The sequence below is a fragment of the Psammomys obesus genome, unplaced genomic scaffold, assembly GCF_907164565.1.
Source record: "Psammomys obesus unplaced genomic scaffold, mPsaObe1.curated_primary_1811, whole genome shotgun sequence".
NCBI lineage: Eukaryota > Metazoa > Chordata > Mammalia > Rodentia > Muridae > Psammomys > Psammomys obesus.
In genome coordinates, this window is record NW_026596079.1 from 25,757,115 (window position 1) to 25,772,951 (window position 15,837).

General features: G+C 35.9%; 1 non-coding gene across 1 annotated transcript; it reads left to right on the plus strand.

Moving 5' to 3' along the window:
• The first annotated feature begins 15,494 nt into the window (after positions 1-15,494).
• On the plus strand, positions 15,495-15,601 carry LOC129690928 (U6 spliceosomal RNA). Its single transcript, XR_008722381.1, has one exon. It is a non-coding gene; the product is annotated as a U6 spliceosomal RNA (small nuclear RNA).
• Positions 15,602-15,837: the final 236 nt, after the last annotated feature.

Below are 15,837 nucleotides of genomic sequence, written 5' to 3' on the forward strand. Positions count from 1 at the left end.
TTCAGGCCCAGAAACATAAGCCAATTGGTTTCTATCTATTATAAGTCACCCAGTATATAATGTTCCATAATAGCCTAAACCATACTAAGAACTCTGTCTTTCAGATTTTATAGAGCCTGTTTTCATGACTGTGCTACCCACATAAAGTACAAGACTGAGATATAAACAAGAAATGGAGACTACCAACAATCTGCAAGTGATCCACTGTGAGACGTGACAAGTAATGAGCTGCCCAATGGGAGCTAGTTAACTCATCATCAAATTTCTATAACTAGTTCATTTCTTGAACTAATAACAAAAATAACACCTACATTTTAATAAGTATTTATTACAATTCAGAATTGATACGCCCATCATTCTAATTATTTTAATAATCCCTTCATGAAGACATTGCTAATTTACAGATGATAAAAATTGAAGCTGCAAATTATCAGGGAACTTGCTTAAGATTCAAATAGCTAGACAGTGCTGGAGGCAGATCTTTCTGTCTCCGTCTTGATTTCCAATGTTCAACAGACTTGCATTTTAATTATGAGTCACACACAGGGATGGGGATTCTGAGAAACATGAGAAGAAATAACAGTAAGAAAAGAGCAAGTTTTTCTGATTTTTGGGGACTTACTGATGCTATTTCACTCTGTTTTTCTACTTGATACCTTTCAGTTATGTAAGATTATAGTCATGTAATTCAAGATTTGTATTTTGAGTAAAAGTTTCTGTTACTCCTAAGAAAAAGAGTCTAAGTGTCTCTTTCATGGGATTCTGAATCTGGAAAATACTGAAGTTTGCTAAAGTTCCTTAACAGAGAAAATAATGTAGCCCTTTCCTATTCTTGGGTTATAAACTCCTTAAGTCTACCCAATTTTCTTTGATTTGGTAGGCACCATGTAAAATTCTTTCTGAGAATTTGTTTTCTCAGAACTAATTATTTTGTAAACAATCATTTACAGGAAAAGCCCCCAAGTTACTGAAATAAACTATTAGTTACAAATTTATAGTGACTCTTAATAACTATTGTTTTTCCCTTTTTATAAAACATTGTTTGTACCCTATTGGGAAAAAGGAAGAACATCATATAGAAAATTTTCCACAGTGTTTAGTCAGCTAAGTAAATGGGAAATAACAAGATGGTACCTCTAGACCTCTAGTATATTTTTAAAATTAAATTAACTTATTTCTTTGTCTTTTAATCTCCAAGAATAATAAAGTAGAAATTAACAAAGGAAAACATCAGTTTTATATAAAATTAGTCACAAAGAAGTATCATATTATGGCAAGCCCATTGCTAGAACAACATAGCACCTTAGATGACAAAGAGGAGACAAAGTCTGATTCGCAATCAAATGCTAAATTCCGCCTCCAAAATGAGTCCTTATTGACATATATTCCTTGCCATCTCTTCCTGACACAGCCTGACCTTCCATTTTCAATGCAAAGCCTTCTTATTCAGAATTACAATATCAGGTTCTTCTGGGGAGCAGGCCTTACATTCAATCAGAAAGTATGTGGTTGCCTTCATAGCATTAGTGACACTAATGTTTCCATGGCTGTGTCTTGGCACATGGGTGGTTATTGTAGCTCACCAGGTTTACAATTGGTTTAAACTCTTGATGACTTTTCTTTCCCAGCAGCCTTCATATCACCTTCTGATACTGTGAAAACCAGGTAACTGGGAGGAAGCTTTCTGGTTAGTACCAACTTGATTTCTCCAGGTCTTACGACTAAAGTTCACAGTCTCTTCAGCAATTGGGTCTTAACATCCAGTTCTTGTGAGAAACCAAGAACAATGACAATAGTTTGTATTGTTTTGGAGGACTCTAGGACACCTCTGACACAGTTTCAGTGAAGGAATCCCTCACCTATCAATGAACTTTTTTTTTTGGCAACTTACGATTCCTGAGAGGGGCATGATACCATGTGTAGTATAATACCAATTAAACCCTTTCATATGAATATATATGTATATGTATATATATATATATATATATATATATATATATATATAGGAAATGTATAAAATAGTAAGGTCCTAATTTTCAAACAAATTCAGTGTTAGTTATCATTCTGTTGCCCTTTCTTTTTTCCATCTTCCCATTCCTCTTGCCACCTTCATATCACCTGTGTTCTACTAATACTCCTTTTCTTTACGTTCTTTCTCTTGCCTACCAATGGCCCGTTTCTTGAATTGACAGGTACTCCTAGTTAATCACACAAATCTAAGGATTCCATGCTAAGACCCACACACTAGGGAAAACATGTGACATTTATCTTTTGGGGTATTGGTTGCCTAATTCAATACAGTGTTTTCCAGGTCCATCAATTTACTGGATTTTTAAAAATTTTTCCCATTTTTGACAGATGAAAAAATTCAATGAATTTATTGATAGCAAAAATTGGACATGGTTTATAACAAATAAAAAGAGGACATGAATTTGAAAAGGGTATAGGAAAGGAAGGTAATCAAAATGCATTGTATGCGTGTGAAATTTCAAGGAATTAATAAAAATATATTTAAAAATACAAGAAGATTATAATAATTTTTAAATTGTTCTTAATTTAGATTTTAAAATATCTTTGACCCTCTTTAACCGTGCCTATTAAGTGATATACTAATCTAACATGAAAACACTGAGAATACTGCCTTCTAAATTCAGAGATGGACAGATAGAAAAGAGCAAGGGATAGGAAAGAAAAAGTGAAAGAGAGAGGATGGAAGGAAAGAAGAACTAGAAAGAAGAAAAGAAGGAGTAAAGAGAGAGGAGAGGATGGGTGCTAATGAGGAAGAAAGAAGAAAAAAGGAAGAATAGAAAGAAGGATGGAAAAAAGAGATTATATTAGTTTTTTTTACTTTGCTTGTTTTTTTTTAGAAAGGTGACCTTATCAATATGAGATTTTAAGTGTTCAAAGCTTTGGAGTGGAAGACTTTTGAATGATGTGTTTGAGTCACAATATGCTCAATAAACTCTCCGACCATCATGTGTGATTACAAAGATGTTACTGAGATTGAGTGGCTTGCAATGACCACAACCTTCTTTAACCTGTTATGTATAGATAGATATAGTTCAGATTTTATCAGCAAGGTTATTTCTGCCCTTTCTTTTTGTTTTTAATTTTTTTTAATATTAGTACTCTGCCTGCATGTATTCCTGCATGCCAGAAGAGGACACCAGATATCATTACAGATGGTTGAGAGCCAACATGTGGGTGCTGGGAATTGAACTCAGGACCTCTGGAATAGCAACCAGTTCTCTTAACCTCTGAGCCATCTCTCCAGCCCAATTTCTTCACTTTCTTAAAGGCTTACATATGCTCTGGATTCCTTATGAATGGAAGGTAAATAACTACTTACTGGAATTAAAAATATCAAAAGGAATTTTAAAAAAAGGTCTGTTAGGTATAATATTGTGTTGTCTCCAGAAAATATATAATTTCTATGAGTAGGTTTTACATACTAATTGCTGGTTGAAAATGAACATTTTAGTCTTGCCTGTATCTGGAAGAAACCTGAGCAGAATAGAAGCCAATATCTGCAGTCCTTCCTGTTCTTTTCTTCCCCCTATTCTTCCCTTCCTCCTCCTCATCCTCCTTCTCCTTTTCCCTTTCCTTCTGGAGGATGTTCTATCTCTTTACTCTCAGGCCATATCTTACTCTTACCTTGCTTCCTAAAAACACTAATGATGGTGATTTTTTTCTGGAAGGTGACGAACTATTCCTCCAGATACTGCTTATGCCCTACTAAGATTACCTAGAAGATTGAAACAGATTTATGGCTCAAAATGGGCTTTCTCAATACTAGTACAAGTTTAGATATTAGCACCAGAAGTCCAGCAGACGTTATTAGTAATAATTTTGGAGTGTGTATGGCTCGTTAAGTATGTTCACTAGTCATTGCCTGTCACAGAGTCGTTATCATTGGTGGTGCACTATAACTGACTAAGCTGACTTTTTAAGATGGATGTTTCCTGGGGCTGGAGAGGTGGTGCAGCTGAAGACACTGACTGTTGTTCCCAAAGACCTGGGTTCAAATCCCATCACCCACATGGCAGCTCACAACTGTCTATAACTCTAACATTTGGCACTCTCACATAGACAAACATGCAGGCAAAACACAAAAACACATAAAATAAAAGTAAATGAATTAGAGAAAAAGATGGATGGTTTTTACTGGATAATTATATGTCTTGTGTTTTCTGAGGTAATCCAAGGGCCTAAGACAATTTTTGTAGCACAACAGGGCTTTGGTAAATATTTTATAACTTAATTAGTTAATGACCCTACATTATTATTTATTAAAATAAATACTAAAGATATAAATAAATAAACAAATGAATGGATGAATGAATGAAATACTTGTACATAAAGAATTAGCTTAGGAAAGGAACTCTTTAAACATCAAAATATTCTTTCTTCAAGCTTAGGAAATATTTGGGATTGTGTGGTGGTGAATCATGAGATGGCTGTTTGGAAACAAGAGCTGCCTCAAGACTTGCAAGACCGTAGATGCTCTTTATCCTAATCCTGTGCATATCTTACCTCAGCATGCTCAGTTATGCTGATAACTTTGGAAGGTTTTCTGTAGTTGCTGCTTAATGTATGAAGGGGAATTTAAATGTATTGAACTCTGTTTTAACCCTCCAATCAATCCAAACATTTAGACAGGCCATCGATAAGATATAAACACTCTGGACCTGCAAATTCTGAATGTTCTAGATGAAGGCTGGATACTGCACATTGTGTTTTTGTACATGTATTGAAACATGTAGCTTATAATGAGTTTCCATGTTTAGAGAAATTGATAATGTATATATTTCATATATATAATAATATATATTATATATATTATTTTCAGAAGGAACGAAAAAGGGGGGAATAGGGGAAAGGAAAACGAGAAATGCTAAAAATAGAAGAGGCAGTTTATGCTTACGTGAAGCAATTCTCACGGTCAGTCTTATTTTTCTGAATTCACCTTTTAATATGGAAGTTAGGTTTTTTTCCTGCATCTTTAATATGAAGAAAGACAATTTTAAATCTAAGTGTCTCATCTTTCAGACTCTCAACATCCGCCTTTCCCTACAGCTCCTGACTGACAGAATGTGAAGTCATTTTTTCTAAGTACTGTAAGATGTACTTATTCATATGGTCTGGTATATGCGTCTAAGCCAAAATCCAATAAACCTACTCAGTATATGGTAAAGAACACAATGTTTCTCTGGGGGATGGGGCATAGGGGGAGAAGAGGGAGGGAGAGTGGTATTGGGAGGAGATGAGGGAAAGGCCACAGCCAGGATACAAAGGGAATAAATTGTAATAAATAATAATTATTAATAAAAGCCGCAAAAAATATCAGAATGGACTTTCATTTTATCCTTTTCCCCTTTATCAGATAGAAATACCAAATGCCAAATGATTTGTTTCAGTTGTTGGTACCTGGGGCTCTAATATTCTACCTTGAAATAGTAAATACCTTTCAGCTCATATGATAACTCACTTCATAAATACTAACCACTTGGAGTGCTTTGCTGAGAACACAAACTTCAGGTGGCTGCATCCCTTTCCTAATACGGAAAGTTTGTTGTTGGCCTAACAGTAAGCAATAACTTCATGCTGGCCAGTATGAACTGACCCATAGCTGATTTTGGTTATGGGTTGTATGAACATTGATGATTCATTTGATCTTTCAAAATATAGTTCCTCTTTTCTACATTGGAAGGATAAACATAAACAATGATTCCAAGCCCTGGCCATTGGGCAGGAAACATTAAATTCGCGTGGATACCTGGTTGTAAGTAAAGGTGAGACCAGCTTGTCCAAAACATGGTCAAAATTTCCTCAGAGTCTGAAAACTGTTTAACATAGACATATTAGAGGTCAGTCAGGTTTTTTAAAGAAACGAAACCATAGTAATAAGACAGAGTTTAGTTTTCTTTGGCATTTGAATTATTTTTCACATCTAGAAAGAATTGGGATATTTTAATTTGGTTAAATCAGTCTCTACATGGCCCATATTAGGATGCCCATGGACTCAAGAGGTTCTTGCCAGATATGCATGTCATAGGTTTGACTATTCTTGGTGATAGAGAAGGAGAAGGGCTTTCCAAAACCCTTCCTTTGTTCTACATTGTTTATGTATGGATATTTTCATTTTGAGGAGTAATGTTTTGATTTGATGATGACCAGTAAACCCATTGTAACTATTATTTTGGAGTCAGAAAGAGACAAAGGAAGAGCTATTATCTTTCGAAATCTTTCCCCTCAGAAGAAATAACACAGGAAAAGGACACTGGGTGATATCGGGATAAAAGATTCCTTTTGATTACTTCTTTTAAAGGATTTAGCAATTAGATGAAAAATAAAGGTTTTGTTTTTTTTTTTTTTTTTCCGTACAAGATTTAGTGGATGAGACTAATGGGGGTATGAAAAATGCTGAAGGGTGCAGTTCTATGGCATTTAATAACGGCAGTAGGGATCCTGACAGAGTCTCCATTAGCAGTTCCTAAGATAACTTAATTTCCTGATTAAACATCGGTTTCTAAATCATATTGACATTTTAAGAGAGAAACAAATAGTGGTGCCAATTCTCTTAGGCACAGGAAAAAGCTTTTCTTTTCCTTCCCAACTACCGCCATACCTCCTCCTCCAAGTCTTCCTAGCTTGAAGTCCAGAAAGTTCTGTGTGATTCATAAACTGCCAAAATTTAGACTGTGTAGCTTGGTCCGTCTTGTAACACTTGCATAGATGGTAAATTTAGAACTTTTGCTATTCTGTGAATGATGTCAAATAACTTTTGTCTGCCCATGAGTGCATTCAGCATGAATACTTGGTGCTGAGAGCAGCAAGGCACAGCATAAAGAAACTTGGCCTTATTGGACTGATTGTTCATAACTGATGCCCCCCAATTTGTTTTTTTTTATATAAAGTTTTGTCAGAATATAACCAATGCTTTGAGACTGTTAATTGCTGTTTCACCCTATATCTTTTTTTCAAAGGTGTGCCAATGTTTTGCCAACATATGTACTTTTGTATCATGTCAGTTCCTCGTGTCTACATAGGCTAGAAGAGGGTGTAGATTCTGCTGATACTTGAGTTAAAGATGGTTGTAGTCTACCACGAGGGTGTGGAGAGTTGAATTCATGTTCTTTGGAAGAGCAGCCAGTGTTCTTAACTGCTGAACCTTTTTTTTTTTTTTTTTTTTTGCTTCAGCGTACCTGCTTCTAATAGTAGAGTTGAACTGTCACGACTGCCATGTTATAAACCTATCTACTCTATGGCAATTAAAAAAAAAAAAAAAAGCAACCCCCCCCCCCCAGCAGAACAGATTGCCTCACACTGGATTACAGCTGTCTTAGTCCAGTAAGCACTACTTGCAGAACAGGTGAGATGTGTGGACAAGGCTGACTCAGGTCAGTGGATCCCCAACACATGAAGGTGGCGGCAAATAAGCCAGTTCTGCAGGGTGAATGAAAGGAGGATGTTAAGCCTCCTTAATGTGTTACTCTCAGACTCTGGCTCCTTGGAGGTTTCTGAACATACAAAAGGTCCCGTCTCTCCTCATGAAATGAAGACAGATCTTCCACCTTTAGTAGAAGCCTTGTTTGAATCCAAATGATATCTACTGTTTTCTTTCACTGGAAGGACAACACAGTTAAGTCCTGAGAGAGAGCAGCCATCAGCAAGTCAGGACTTTGTTCCTCATTTCCTGGGTCATCTCCTTTTGGACATGTGAGCAGTGTCTGGAAATTTTTCAATGAGAAAATTAGGAAAATTCACCTCAGAGGCTAAGAGCTTATTTTCTTTCTTTTAAAAAAAAATTATTTTCCGCTTCCAACTTTTTCTATTTTCCCCAATTAGAGTTATATTTTTTCATCCATTAAAATATGATATTGGAAATTGGAACTTTTGTCAAATGAAACCTTTATAATATTAAAAAGAAACAAAAGCAAAAAAAGTGAAGGCACATAGTGTACCTCAGGGAGGAACTGTGCTTTAAAGCCCAACCATGTGGCTTCTTATGGAAATATAATGAGTTAAAGATGAAATTTCACTTCTAGCTTGCATACATCTTGCAAAGATTCTGCCCAGTAAAATGGTAATTAGGGTCTTTTTATACAATAAAGATTATAATTTTTAATTCTAATATTGTAAGCTATGAAATGTCTTCCATTTCCCCCAACATATGTTTTTTGTCCTGTTTCTCCATCCAAGAGACAGAAATAAAATAAACACCTTAATGAACACAATACCAATTCTCCTGAGACACTGTTCCTATCTTATGGATATAACATGGAGCAGAGATTTTTGAAGAGTCTCCCTAGAGAGAGAAAAATCTGCCTCGTTTCTCAACCCAGTGTGGTCTGCAGAAGTGTTCAGTCTGGTTTGCTGCTAAATTGCTGTAGCCTCCAAGTACGTTGCAATTTGCAATTACAAGTGTATTTGTGAAGTGTAAGTGGTTTAATTTCCTCCTTTGGAGATGAGGGTAAAGCACTCCAAGATGGCAGTTAAGCTAGGGTGGGGTCTTTTTAGACACTGGGAGGCTGATCATGAAAATATGGCTCTCTGTGGGTCTTTTTGGTTAATTGCAAAAACATGAGGAGGAACTCCTGTTAAGACAATATATTAGAAACAAAATATTTTGAATATTTCTCCCTAGTGATTACAGATGTATCATGAGAAGATATGAAACGTTGGAAATAAGGGCTTTCAGTCACCTGGTGTTTAAGTGGTTAATGATCTCCAACTTGACCAGCCAATGTGAGAACTTATCAAATGATCATTCTTCTTTTTTATTTATTTTTTGTCGGTGAAAAATGTCCTAACTGTTATACATTCCAGTGAGAGGGGGAGTTCTGCAGAGATCTGCATAAACTCATCACAGCTGCTCTACCATCTGACATCCTGATGGTCGGTAGAGGGGGAGACCTCAAAGCACGTGTTGTTGGTAGTGCCAAAATGTGGAAGAAAATTATTGAACCACAGAGGATTATTCTCCTCCCGCATGGTGAGAAAGCCAAGCCAAAAATTGTAATCACAGACAACAGCTTCAGTCATCCAACCTGGGAGAAAAAAAAAAAGACCTTGGATGCCCCACAAATGAAAATCAGTGACATCTCACCCACTCTGCCGTTGTTTCTCAGAGGAAGGCCAAAGATGTTGACAAAGTGAATGGATAATAGATCATTACCCAGTGTGCTTCACATCATAACAGCATCAGCAAAGGTAGGTAATATTTTCCATTTGACAATAATTCCTCCAGTCTCCAACATTATAGTCTGGTAACCTAATGGAAGTGCCAGCTCCTAATGTAGCACAGTCCATATCTACTGAAATCCTGACAGACTTTGAAGGTTGTATCACTCACATTTTTAACTAACCCTTCAAATAGTGTCTTGAGTGCATATTGTTACCCAGAAGGCATTAGCATGTTTTGAGCAAATGTGAGGGATAGAAAAAACTTACTGAGAGTCTGTAGTGGAGAACTTACTTAGCATATATAAGGTGATGATTTCAGTCTCCAATCCAGAAAAATTTAAATACAATTAACTGAGACTCATAGCCAGAGTTTGGGCAGAGTGCAGGGAATCTTATGAAAGAAGGGGGAGATAGAAAGACCTGGAAGGCACAGGAGCTCCACAAGGAGACCAACAGAGCCCTAAAATCTGAGCCCTGGGGGACCTGAAGAGAATGATACCCCAACCAAGGACAATGCATGGAGAGGACCTAAAACACTGGCTCAGATGTAGCCCATAGACTCAGTATACAAGTGGGGTACCTAGTAAGGGCAGTAGGGACTTTCTCTGGCATGAACGCAGTGGCATGTTCTCTGATCACCTACCCCTGGGGGTGCAGCCTTGCCAGAACACAGAGGAAGACAATGTAACCAGTCCTGATGAGACCTGATAGGCTAGAGTCAAATAGAAGGGGAGGAGGACCTCCCCTATCAGTGGACTAGGGGAGGGGCATAGGTGGAGAAGAGGGAGTGAGAGTGAAATTGAGAAGAGATGAGATGAGAGAGGGGGCCATAGCAAGGATACAAATTGAATAAATTATAATAAATGATAATAATAAGAAGAAAAACGTTATATTTTATTATGATTATACATGTTTACTTGATTTTTGAATGTAGTAAGATTTCAAATTTTGAATTTTTTTTTAAACTATGGACATTTCTTAACTTCTTCAAAAATGATTTGTCATCTGTACTAGAAAGAAACAATATTTCCATTTTTGTTTTTCTGAAAGATATGTCTCTGACATAGTACATGTTCAGTTAATAGTCTTGAATCAAAGATCATTTGCCTAGGATTTGACAATAGTTTGAACGTCATATTGTACTTTGAAAGCCCATAAGGACTACCTTTTTATCTTTTATATTTTTAAACCTTTTGTTGATTCTTTATGAATGTCACATCATATATCAAAAGCCCACCCATCTCCTCATCCCTTTGTAACAGCCCTCCACTCTTGCAACCTTCCCACAAAAGACAACAGAAGAAGATAGAATAACCAAACAAAAAAATCTCAAAACAATGCCTTGTTGTGGAATCTGTAGTGTGTCACAGTGCGTCACATAGTATACCTTGCAATGAACCACTGGTCTGTTTCAACTCCTCTGGCTTCACTACACTATCAATACTAGATCCTCACTGAGACTCTTCTCAGACATCCTGCTGTTGCCATGGACCATGGAGATCCTGAAGCTTTTGACAGATCATAGACGGGGTAGATGTTGGGGGGGGGGCAACTCAGAGCCCTGGACCTGGGTCTGAGAGGTCAGCTCGCCAGCCCTCTTATAGCCATACCACCACGAGGAGCAGGAATAGCTCTCTTGTTGTCATGTCCGGGGCAGCTCACCTGCGCCTTTGCCCCCAAGGACAGCTCTGTGCAACCTAGGCAAAGTTCAGGGCTCACTCTTCCAAGTGCTGCAGCCATTGATGAGCATGGACAGCTTTCCTGCCTGCTGAAGGTGGCAAGAGGCAAAGGAAGAAGGGAGAAGGACTGCTTGAAATGTTTTTTCAACTTGTAATTTTTCTAGCTCTTTGGAGCACCAATGACCAGTGGTGTACTTGAGAATTCAAAGGCAAATTGCAACTTTGTTTTGTCAAAGAGTACCCAGAAACTCCAGAGTACATGCTGATAACAATTTTTTTTTCTTGCAGACACTGATTTCTAAGGTGCCACATATAAGCACTTACCATATCTGTAAAGATGTTAATTTTATGATATGAAAGTGATACTTAATCATTCTTTCTTCATTGATAGTCTTTTTTGGGTCTGCTTTTCCTATAATTGTTTTCTTAATAATGTTCATGACAACCAATTAAAAGTTAAGTTTCCAAAACTGTAGAATAGTAAGTCAAGTTTGGCAGGAAATTCATAAGCAAGGAAATGTGAGAGTCTAAAATAACTTTTGGACCGTACAAAATTATTAAGTTGTATGAAATGAAATGAGTTCTGTGACACCAAGGCCAGGGCTGCAGCCTGAGCTTGAGGGGATCTCTATCTTCTTTACATGCCAACGATGCATTCTTCCCATGAAAGAGTCTGTTTAGGTTCATTTCCAAGGTCACATGAAGTGGCTTGATCCAATCAGTGATGGTCACTGTATGAAAATAAGGCAGGCTCACAGAAGTCTTATGGGATTACGTTGTTTGTATGATAGGTAGAAGTCATATGCTGAAACAAAAAAAAAGCAACTTAATGTTCAAAACATTCAAAATAGGCTCCCTTCACTAGTTTTAGCTTCGGAGTCCTTTGGGACAATAAGAGAAGCTGTATTTGTTCCTTAATGTCTCATATGAGATGGCAGGCAGGACAGCCCCCTTTCCCACAGAGACAGACATGGTTCGGATGACTGCTAAAATAAGCAGTGCATACTATGCATTAAGGTTGTGCCATAGTCTTTTTCTCTGGGTGACAAAACTTCACAGGACAACTTTGTTTTTACGTTTAATGACTCTGGGATCTTGAGTTTGAAAACAAAACTCTCTGAATATTAGAGATTTTCCCATGTGGTCAATACTATTAGCCATCCATCTAAGGAGAAGGCAATTAAAAGCATGACTAATCTGGGAAGATTCCAGAGTTACAGGAAAAAAAAAAACAACTCACCAAACTATTAAAATTTTTCTTTCTTATGCAAAAGAAGTAAAAAGCTGGGAGGGAGGCTGTTTCTTGAGGGAGAAAGGAATAGCTCTCCTCAGTGAGGCTTCTTTCTCAGGCACAGCACCCTAAGCACATCTTGCTCCCATTACTGCTCTTTTCAACTTTTGTTGACAGCTAAAGTTCAGAGGTTGCCTTGTTTGCCTTGTAGTTGATGTTAGTTCAGCATTAGACACTAAAGGTGGAGCTAACACATGAACTGGTGCACAGGGAGGGGGGAAGAACCTTGGCAGCCAAAGCTAACATGTGTTTTACACTTGAGACAAGTAAATTAAAAAATGAAAAAAAAAAAAAAAACACGGCAAAAGTGAGATAATTGGCTAGTATAAATGTCTGTCTTGATTCTCTCTGTGAGATTCTGAATTGAGAAACAAATTATATTAGTCACCACTCTCCTCAATCTACACATCTACATACACTCTATGATTTTAGGAACTCTCATAGTATTTCATCAGTGTTGGCCCAAGAAATCCGGTATATAAGTGTAAAGAAGTTAAAGAAGAAGACGTGTGTGTGTGCCAATAATGACACATTTTTACTTTTCTTATTTTGGTAAATTAACAAAGGTAGTTGGTTGTCGTAGGTACATTATCTTCCAAGTTTTGAAGATTCACAATGAGATCTGCCCTTTAGGTTTTATGGATATATATGAGTCTAAAACAGAGAATGATATGGTTGTGAATGTGATGAGCTTAACTTTACAACTGATACTTCAAAATGAAAGAAAAAGCATCAAACATAGACAATTGAAGTTGGTTAAATCATAGTATACTTCTATATTATTTTTCTCTTTAAAGGACTTTCTTACTGGGGTTGTATACATGGGTCTGTGATACTGCATAGCTCTTATGGAGAGGTAACAAAAATGCTCTATGATGAAAAAAAAAACCCAGAAAATTAGTAGTCAAGAATATTTTAAAGAATAGTTATAAACATTCTGAAAAAAAAAAAACACCTCATGAAACAAAGTAAGAATAAGTTATAATATATGGCTGAACTGTGTATGTAATACTGTGGCCAGAAGCAGTAGCAAAAACACATGTATATAGATACAAAGTATAGACTTTTAGCTGAGGTTAAAACTGGTACATGTATGCCCCCATCACATATCTGGTCTACAAGTGTAGACCTATTGGAACATTTACTAGCAAGACTCAAAAGAACCCAGGATATTAAAGATGTGAGTGGAACATCTTCTTTTCCTCTGCTCACAGCCAGAAATTGCTTGAGGTGGTCTTTTTTTTTTTTTGTTTTGTTTTGTTTGTTTTTTTTTTTTTTTTTTTTTGGTGTGGCGTCTGCTAACATGGAATTTCACTCAAGATGTTTCTATTTGTCTTCTTTACAGAGTATTACCATTAGCAAAGCTCATTCGCAATGGGTGTATCATAGATGACACTGGAGAGTAGTAGTAGGGTTTATACTCATGTAGTGCATGGCCTTGTCGAAACAAACATGTGATAATCAGAAAATCTATACTATTATTTCCTCTGAATTGGTAATCAATTGTTTTGACAGTGTGATAATCAAGTCATCTTTGGATTTCCTGACATTTCACTTATCCTCAAGTACATAGATTTCTCTGTTTTAATATTATCTGGAGATTATTCTAGATGTCTCAAAGTATTAGTGATAGCAAAAATAAATTATAAAATTAAATTGTGAAGTAAAAATCTGTAACTTTAGTAGCAAACACCCATTTTGACAGCCTATAATGGTAGCAAAGTTACCATTTTATTTAATTACTTTAAAGTAAATGTTACTCTACTGTAATTGATAACCTACCAAAAACAGTTACAACAAAAAGCCAGTCTGGAATAATATTTGTAAAACAAGTTAGAAACTTGCAGTCCTAAGACATACTTCTAAGATTAAATGTGGACCAACAGAATACTTAAAGAATTAATTTACTAAAAAATTTCTCTGAGGGAATTAGAATAAGAATGGGAATTCAATTCAGAAAAAGAATTGTGTAAAGTTTTGCCCATTAAGAAGAGCTCTTTAATGTGGCTTTTAAAATGCATAATAGTTAGTCTTTAATGGTGTTTGCATTCTGTTGGACACCTTTCAAAGCATGAAGTAGTTTTATGTAACAATGTCAGCATTATGATATATTAAAATTGCAACTTTTGTGGTTAAATTAATAGAATATGTTACTCTTAAAATATGTAGAACTATTTTATCTATCTATCTATCTATCTATCTATCTATCTATCTATCTATATTTAAATATATCTTATTTACTAGGTGGGACTGAAAAGATCTCCTGTGCCCATTGAGGGTGGGCAACAATTATCACCTATTTAAAAAGAATAAAATTTAAGGAAAGATGACTTTCCAGAGGAGAAAATTGACATACACTTTCATAATGGAGTAGGGGAGGTTAACCGGAGATGACACATGAACAAAATGATCATCACAATTTAATATGATTAAAGGATATCACACCTTTACATTATTTCCAAAACCCTCATAAATCCTAGTAAGCCATGAATCACATATCAGACATAAAAGATAATTAGCAGTACACACAGTCAGTATTCCCCAATACTGTCATGTTTAAGAAAGATAGGACAGATTGAGAAAATACCAAAGACCAGAATGAGACATGGAAAACAACTAAATTCACCATGGAAGTCCGGATAGTATTCTAACAGTAAAGGAGATATGAAAAAAAAAATGATGAGACCCAAACAAAGTCTAGAGTTTAGTTTTGAAATTATGTAAGATAAGAAAATATTAAAAATACTTAGAAGGATTCCAAGATCGATGTTTGAAGGCAGCTCACCACATTAAATATGAGAGGTGTGTATGCAAATTAAAATTTATATTGGAAGGTGGTTTTAATAGCCGGACATGAAGAGGGACCAAATGGTCACTAGTATTATAATGCACCTGAAAATAACATAAATGCCTACTAATACATAAATGGATAGATAAAAGAGTATAATTGTCTAATGAGCACTAATGTTAACTAATAAGAATGAACTCAGACCATCAACAGAGTGAAATAAAATGATGTTAAATAAAGCAAATTGTTCAATCATCTATGCAGGATGATGGTAGTTAAACTTAAAACATACTCAAAAAAATTCAGTGGATTCTCTGAGAATACATTCACATTTGGAAAATCATATATGCATGAGAATATTATTCATTTGTCTCAATTAGTGGATTTTTTATCTTACTTGGGAAAACAATTCAGTAGAGAAGCTTCCAATTTATCTGTAACAATTTACTTTAAATAATGAAATGTGGCAAAATGTTTAACATTTGTTATGAATCTATAATTGCCTACATTATTGGGATCACAGTTTTCACTAATTAGAAGTAAAGTAATAGTGCTCATTTTAGCAGCACATATACTAAAACTGAAATGATGCAGAGAAGATTATCATGGCCCCTTTGCAGAGATGACATGTACATTTGTGAAACATCCCATATTTTTGTCCAATGCAGAATGGTCACCCCTGAAAACATGATACAAGTAAGATTATATGGCGTGAGCAGGTTATATTTAAGAAATATATGCATATACATATGTTTGTAATTACAGATAATAATAAAGGAAGGTCAGGGAATATGGGTTTGGAGAGAGGGAATGTAAGGGGGTAATGGTACAATTATATTACAGTTTCAAAAATTAATAAAAGCAAAAAGTAAATAAAACATTGATGACCTGTA